Source organism: Gekko japonicus, unplaced genomic scaffold, assembly GCF_001447785.1.
Source record: "Gekko japonicus isolate JY-2015 unplaced genomic scaffold, Gekko_japonicus_V1.1 scaffold641, whole genome shotgun sequence".
NCBI lineage: Eukaryota > Metazoa > Chordata > Lepidosauria > Squamata > Gekkonidae > Gekko > Gekko japonicus.
This window is the reverse complement of record NW_015177027.1, coordinates 392,627-400,904: the sequence shown is the minus strand read 5'-3', so window position 1 is coordinate 400,904 and position 8,278 is coordinate 392,627.

The window sequence follows — 8,278 nt, the reverse complement described above, 5'->3', positions numbered from 1 at the left end:
GCCGATGCCTCCGTCGCCTGGCTGGAGTGGCCGCGGGGGGGTCTGGAGCCGCGGTCGCCCGGGCCGAGATTGGGGGGGCAAGGCGGGCGACGGAAGGCCGATGCCTCCGTTGCCCGGCCCTCTACAGAATCCACCCCCCAAACCTCCAGGTATTTCCCTCCTTAGAGCTGGCAACCCTACATTCCCCTCAGTGCCTGTTGGTAGGCAACTAAGCTTGGTCCTGTCACCTACTTTGGCCTTTGGGAGAAAACACATTGGGGCCAGTCCTGATAGGGTTGCCAACTCCAGATGGGAAATTCCTGGAGATTTGAGGGATGGAGCCTGAAGAGGGTGAGGTTTGAGGAGGGGTGGGACCTCAGACAGGTACACTGCCATAGACTCCACCCTCCAAACCAGTCAGTCCCACATAGGGAACCATTGTTGCCAATCTCCAGGTGAGGGCTGGAGAGCACTCAGTAATACAACTGCTCTGCAGAAGGGAGGGCAGAAGTCAGCTGAAGTCAAAGGGGCAGATAATGGTAGGTTGATGGTTAGCTGGGAAGGAGATGGGGTTGCCAACTACATGCTGACAAATTCCTGGGGATTTGAGGGGTGGAGCCTGGAGAGGGTGGGGTTTGCAGAGGGTTGGGACCTCAGACAGGTAGAATGCCATAGACCACACCCTCCAAACCAGCCACTTTGTCCTGAGTAACAATTGCTGCCAAACTCCAGATGAGGGCTACAGATCACTCACAATTACAACTGCTCTTCAGGTAGCAGAGATCAGTTCCTCTGGAGAAAACAGTGTACTCTGTCATTATACCCTGCTGAGGTCACCACAGCAAATTGACACTGTTTGCCCAAAGCCAGAGCACTCCCCCAGAGCCTCTTTCTAGATCTCGTTGTATTGCTTTCACAACGGGCTTTACTGCTAGTTATATATACTGGAGGATGTATCAGAATGTTCATTTTTCCTATTTATACTGAACACCTTCCATAAATAAACTATATGGTCATTCATCTACCCCACTAAACATCTTGCTAGGTTCACTTGTGACACCTATAAAATAATGGTTATTTTCATTAAAATTCTGCCCAGACCCTGGGCAAAACTTGAATTGCACAGAATGGTATGGGTCCTGTGGGAAAAGCTGTAAGCCCAGTCTTCTTTGGGGTTTTCAAAATATGGGGGACACCAACTACCAGTGATTATATAACATATAATTTATATCTTCTTTTCCTTTCAAGATGGTTTACAATTTAACGGTAAGTAAAGGTTTCCTTTGCTCAAAAGCTAGTCAAATCCGACTCTAGGGGGCGGTGCTCATCTCCATTTCCAAGCCAAAGAGCCTGCACTGTCCAAAGACATTTCCGTGGTCATGTGGCCGGCATTACTGAACGCCGACGTGCATGGAACACTGTTACCTTCCCACCAAAGCGGTACCTATTTATCTACTTGCAGTTTCTTGCTTTCGAACCGCTAGGTTGGCAGGAGCTGGGGCCAGAGACTGGAGCTCACTCTGTCAGGGTCTCAAACTGTTGAGCTACCAACCTTCCGATCTGCAGCTCAGTTTCTTAAACTCTAAGCCACTGTGGCCCTAAAATTTAATGGCACAATGTACAATAAAACTCCAAGTAACCCCCTCCCTCCCCAACATATAATTTGTATCTTCCTTTCCGTTCAGGATGGTTTACAATTCCAAATTTAATGGTGCAGTGTACAATAAACCCCCCCCCCCAAAATGCCTGCAGTCTATACACCATTAAAAGCCCTGGTGATTAAAATAGTTTTGCAGCTCCTGCTAAAAGGAACTAAAAAGTGGACTAGTATCTGGGAGACCCGGATCTGAATCCCCACTTGTGCCAAGGAAACTTGATGGGTGAACTTGGGCTGGTCACACCCTCTCAACCTAATCTACCTCACAGGGTTGGTATTGTGAGTATAAAATGGATGAGAGGGGAACAATGTAAATCACTTTAAATCCCATTGGGGGGAAAGGCAGGGTACGGAATCCATCACTTCACTTCTCCAGAGTACCCATTCGAAAAGGTGGGAACTACTATAGAAAAGGCATAGGCTCTAGTTGATGCCAGGCAGGCTACTTAAAATGGAGGAACAACTAGTTGGTGGCAACCTGAAGCCCATAAGAACATAAGAGAAGCCAATGTTGGATCAAGCCAATGGCCCATCCAGTCCAACACTCTGTCACACAGTGGCCAAAAATACCAGGTGCCATCTGGAGGTCCAGCAGTGGGGCCAGGACACTAGAACCCCCCCACTGGCTCCTGGCCCCAAGCACCAAGAATACAGAACATCACTTACCCCAGACCTTGTGGCCAGGAGCCACTGATGGACCTCTGCTCCATATGTTTATCTAATTCCCTCTTGAAGCTGCCCATGCTTGTAGTCACCACCGCCTCCTGTGGCAGTGAATTCCATGTGTGAATCACTCTTTGGGTGAAGAAGTACTTCCTTTTATCTGTTCTAACCCGACTGCTCAGCAATTTCGTTGCGTGACCACAGCTGGTGCACAATGATATAATTTACAGTGCAATCCTAAATGGACTTATACCCTTCTAAATCCATTTGAAGTTAATAGGCTTGGAGGGGTGTAACTGTTTAGGATTGCACTGTTAATTGCTTTTTCTAATGACATGATCTCAGTCTTCAAATTTCATGTCGAAAACAGAGAAAAGACTCCTGTTTTGAAATTCCCAGGCAGGGCAAATCATTAGTCATAGTCTCCCTTATTTTTCACTGCAGGACCACTTCATCTCGCCGGACTGGTCAGTATCACCCAACCAACGAATTTCTCCCGCTAATGCAAAAGTCTCTATACCTTTCTGTCTAATTTTCTTAGTTCTGTATTGTTGTGTGTATGCTTGGATTTTATTGTACGTGTGTGCAAACTCCCTAGTAAAGAAACCATTTCATTAAGATCTGGTCTCTGCGTCTATTTCTGGAAATCTGGACTAAGTGGGACTCCTGTATACATAGGTTATTGCTCCCTTATAGGCCTATTGCCATTTAATATCATAATCCCCCAAACTATTGTTAAGAAACAGGGCAATTTGGCTATCAGATTGCCCACAATATGGCTATCAGAGGTTGTGGCGGGGGTCTGATAATCTACATCAGCCTCTAAACATTTTGGGGTTTGGAAGGCAGGAAGCTGAGCAATGTTGCACAATGCATCAAATGTGAGCCTCTCATGGCAATTGTCTGCATTTGTGTTTGTGTTGTTAATGCAGGGTATAGAGGGCAGAATGAGGCATTTTAAGATCAAATATTCCTTCAGTCCATGTCAACTGACCACTCGCATGTCCAACAAGATTGTACGGAGCTTCTCCTGGCATAGACTTGGGACACAGGAAAAGTATTTTTTTTGGGGGGGAATGCATATTATGAAGGAGAATAAATTAGCAAAACTTGGAGAAGCCATCTCTAGAAATCTGCATCCTGTTTCTGGGGTTCTGCCACGTTTTCCTTCAGTTCCTTGTCTTCAGTTTTGAACACCAGCTAGGTACAGTATTTGGGAGGTGATAATGTTTTGTTTTCATGTTCCGATCAAGCTACCATGCTGCTAGAGATAAATGAGCTGCGGTGGCCTCTACGGTTGTATGGCGCTGTTGATTCAGGAGCCATGCTGCTGGACTCTGCCCACGTTTTGTTAGAACGGAGCAAAGTATTTATTCTAGTTCTGCAGTAATTCACCTCTGAACTGTGTATTCAGCTTCCTCACTGCTTCAAGGGAAGTGAGGCATGTGGTGCTATCTTGAAATCAAACTCAGCTACAAACTGAGTACTAATGGAAAACTGGAGTCCGTTATCTGTTTTTAAAATAGACAGTATGCGCTGGCAAGCAAATATGCTCTTCAGTAATGCACTCACTCTTTCCAAGGCATTGATGCTTAACTTTGGGAGAGCCAGTTTGGTGCAGTGGTTAAGTGCGCGGACTCCAATCTGGGAGAACCGGGTTTGATTCCCCACTCCTCTACTTGCAGCTGCTGGATGACTTTGGGAAAGCCATAGTTCTGGCCAGGGCTTTTTTTGTAGAAAAAGCCCAGCAGGAACTCATTAGTATAACAGGCCACACCCAGCAGCAGAAACTCATTAGCATATTAGGCCACACCCCCTGACTGCATCACTTATTAGCATATTAGGCCGCACCCCCATGTTACCAGAAGTGTGGTCATCCAGCCACACCCACCTTTTGCTTCTTATTCTGTTTACCTTGTTTGTTGTCAAAACCCAGGGCTTTTTTTGTAGCAGGAACTCCTTTGCATGTTAGGCCACACACCCCTAATGTAGCCAATCCAAATGAGTTTCTGCTGTTGGGTGTGGCCTATTATGCTAATGAGTTCCTGCTGGGCGTGGCCAACTTGGGAGCCGGCCGGAACTCCGTTCCTGCCCCAAAATAGCCCTGGTTCTGGCAGTGCTGTCCTTGAAAGAGCAGTTCTTGAAAGAGCTCTCTCAGCCCCACCTACCTCACAGGGTGTCTGTTGTTGGGAGGGGAATGGAAAGATTTTGTAAGCCACTCTGAGTGAAGGGCAGGGTATAAATCCATCCTCCTCCTACTCCTCTTATTCTTCTTCTTCCTTCTCTCACTGTGCTGGAGTACTAATCAATAGCAACAATTCAACACCCTGACCTGGATAGCCCAGGCAAGCCCAATCTCATCAGATCTCAGAAGCTAAACAGGGCTGACCCTGGTGAGTATTTGGGTAGGAGACCTCCACTGAATACCAGGGTTGGGAGGCAGAGACTGGCTATTAATCCACTTCTCTAAATGTCCCCCATGCCCCAGTAGGAATTGCCAGAGGTCACCATGACTTCCAGGCATAGGCACACACACACACACAAAAGCACCCCCCCCCATTTAACAACAATTCACACATATTGGATAATGCACTTTCAGTGTGCTTTAGCAATCCTTTGCAGCTGGATTTTCCTGTGTGAAACAGGAGAATCTACTTGTGAACAATTGCTAAAGCACACTGAAAGTGCATTATCCAACATCTGTGAAACTAGCCAGAGTTAACTACTTTCACAGGACTGTGTATTGGTCCGCCAAGCTTAGACTTGATAGTTTTTCTCTGGTAAATTTCACAAGTAAATTAGTAGATGATCCCTAATTTTTCCTTGGAGCTGCGGTGGCTCAAGTGGTTAAGACGCTGAACTGCAGGCTGTGGAAGGTCGGATGTTCAGCAGTTTGAGACCCGGGTGCCGCATGACGGAGTGAGCTCCCGTCTCTAGTTCCAGCTCCTGCCAATCTAGCAGTTTGAAAGCAAGAAATTGCAAGTAGATATAATCGGTACCACTTCAGTGGGAAGGTAACAGCGTTCTGTGCGCCTTGGTGTTTAGTCATGCCGGCCACATGACCACGGAAACGTCTTTGGACAGCGCTGGATATTTGGCTTTGTAACGAAGATGAGCACTGCAACCCTAGAGTCGGATTCGACTGGCTTTCGAGCAAGGGAACCTTTACCTTTACCTTTAATTTTTCCTTAAATTTCTGTGTTCGTAGTGGAATCATCACTCTGTTGTGAAATAAGAGTCAACTCCTAATCTCATGGAGCCTGGACATTTTATATGGGTATCTAGCCAGTTCAGCGTCCGAGATTTTCTTGTAGCCACTCTTCTCAACATTCTTTTTTTTTTTAATTTCATTCAAAGGATTAAACTGCTATGATTTCAGAATTTTTGCCTGGAAGATTGCAGCTTCTGTCTGTAGTAACATTCACACAACTCTAACAAATTGAACATACCATTTCTAAAAGCAATGCAAGACCAGCTGCTGAAGACCAGCATTCAGAAAAGTGTGATGCAGAGTGGGTGAGAATTCAGGGTCATGCGTATAGAGGTGTGTCCCTGTTTTTATGTTAGAGTCCAATGGCACCTTTAAGACCAACAAAGTTTTATTCAAGGTGCGAGCTTTCATGTGCATGCACACCTTGAATAAAACTTTGTTGGTTTTAAAGTTGCCATTGGACTTTAACTTTGTTCTATCGCTTCAGACCAACAGAGCTACCCACCTTGACCTGTTTTTATGTGTGCAACATTGGACAGTGTGTGCTTCGGCAGTGCTTACAATCTCCTTCCCTTCCTCTCTCTGCAACAGACACCCTGTGAGGTAGGTGGGGCAGAGAGAGCTCTGACTGAGAACTGCTCTGTGACAACTTTGACTGACACAAGGTCACCCAGCAGCTGCATGTAGAGGAGTGGGGACTCAAACCCAGTTCTACAGATTAAAGTCTGCTGCTCCTAACCACTACACCAAACCAAGGTATCATCACAACTAATATCAGAAGTAAAAGATGCTAAATATTATGGAATCAGTATAGATTCAATCCCTAATATTAGTCACACAGATCAATTGATAATAGTAGTTACGTGCCTAAAAATGAGGACGTGATCAAAAGATTTCTTAAATTTCTATCTCTTTTTTTTTCTTCAAAAATTTTTATTTTGGATTACATGTTCAACATTTAAAAACATTCCATCTTCGTATTAAATTTCTATCTCTTGAATGGCATGATGATTTGATGATTGATTTGATGATTTATGTAGCACTCTTGAATGACACGATTTTCATATAAAAAAACCCTGTAGTTCCCAATCATAAGACAGTGCCAGAAATATGAGTAGAACATACACTAGTGTGCAAGCAAGATTTCATGAAATTAACAATTTAGTCGAATGGGTTTCCTTGTACCACTCACAGCTTGAATTTAATTGATGTAGCTGCAGCAGAATGTTGCACAGAAGCAGTCCGGTCTTTTTAGCATCCTGCAAACAGTTTATCCATTCTTTGCTGCTTCACCACAAAGATGGACAAAATTAAAGGAGAATATGAAGAAAGATATTAATATTGTGCACAGTTTATCCGAAATGAGGCAGTCAGCCAGGAACCATGCTACTAAAGATTTTTTTTAATGAAAATTATATTGGAATTTGTCGAGCTTTATTGAGTATAATCGAATGCCAGCGATAACCCCCTGCTACTGTTCATGAAGCAAAGGCTCTTGTCAAAAAAGCGTAATAATTTCAAAATAGCTGTGATATGTGTCATTTCGAAAGACATTCTCCAAAACATTTGTATTATTACTACAGCTTTTCAGGAGCTTGGCATTGAATTATGTACAATAATAAATCTTTACAACAGCCTTTTGTCTTATTTACATGAGACATGTTTCACAAATTTGAGGATTTAGCAAAAAAAACCCCTCGCACCGGGATCTGAGTATAAAGTCATAGAATGTCAGCGAAAAAGAACATTATTTTGATGAAGTTAGAGTTAACAGTGAAACAGGTGAAAGCATAAATTTATACCAAAATGCTTCTGATAAATTCAGAACTCAAGTTTTTTATATTATTATACAAGTTAATGATTGAGAAAAAGATGAGCTGCCTATGAAACGCTACATAAGTTTAATTTTCTAGTTGACATATTTATGCCTGAAGATGAAATTGTTTCCAAAGGAAAAGCATTTGTCGAAATATACCCTACAGATCTCGAAACTGATTTTTATTCTTTTCAGGATTGTTTCCTGAAAAGAAAACTATGACTGAATTGCTTGCTGCATAAGCTGGGGGAAAAAATCTAGTTACAAGTTGTCCTGATTATACATTACAGTAAGAATATACTTATCAGTTTTTGACACAACTGTAGAAGGAGAATGGTATTTACCAAATTAAATCGCATCAGGAACGACCTACGCTCCACTATGTCAGAAACAAAATTAACTGACCTCTCTCTACTCTCTATTGAAAGTGAGTTATTGCCCTGACCTGGATAAGAACATTATAACATAAGAGACACCAATGTTGGATCAGGCTACAGGCCCATCTAGTCCAACACTCTGTCACACAGTGGCCAAAAATACCAGGTGCCATCAGGAGGTCCACCAGTGGGGCCAGGACATTAGAAGCCCTCCCACTGTTGGCCCCTCCAAGCACCAAAAAGACAGAGCATCACTTGCCCCAGAGCCCCTATCTATACCTTGTGGCTAATAGCCACTGATGGACCTCTGCTCCATATCTATATATCTAATAGCCAACTTGCCCCCTCCGTGCGGATACTTAAATCAGCACGGAGGGAGCAGCTGGGGGGCCGGGGGAGGTTTGTGCACACGTGGGCCAGTCCCCACGTGTGCACAAAAATACAAAAAGTTTTTAAAAATTTCGGGGGGATGTTTAAATCCCCCCGAAAGTGCAAGAGCGTCTCCTGCGCATGCGCAGGAGACGCTCTGCAACGCCGCCGCCGCCTCGGAGCCAGCCGGCGGGCTGGCAGGCGAC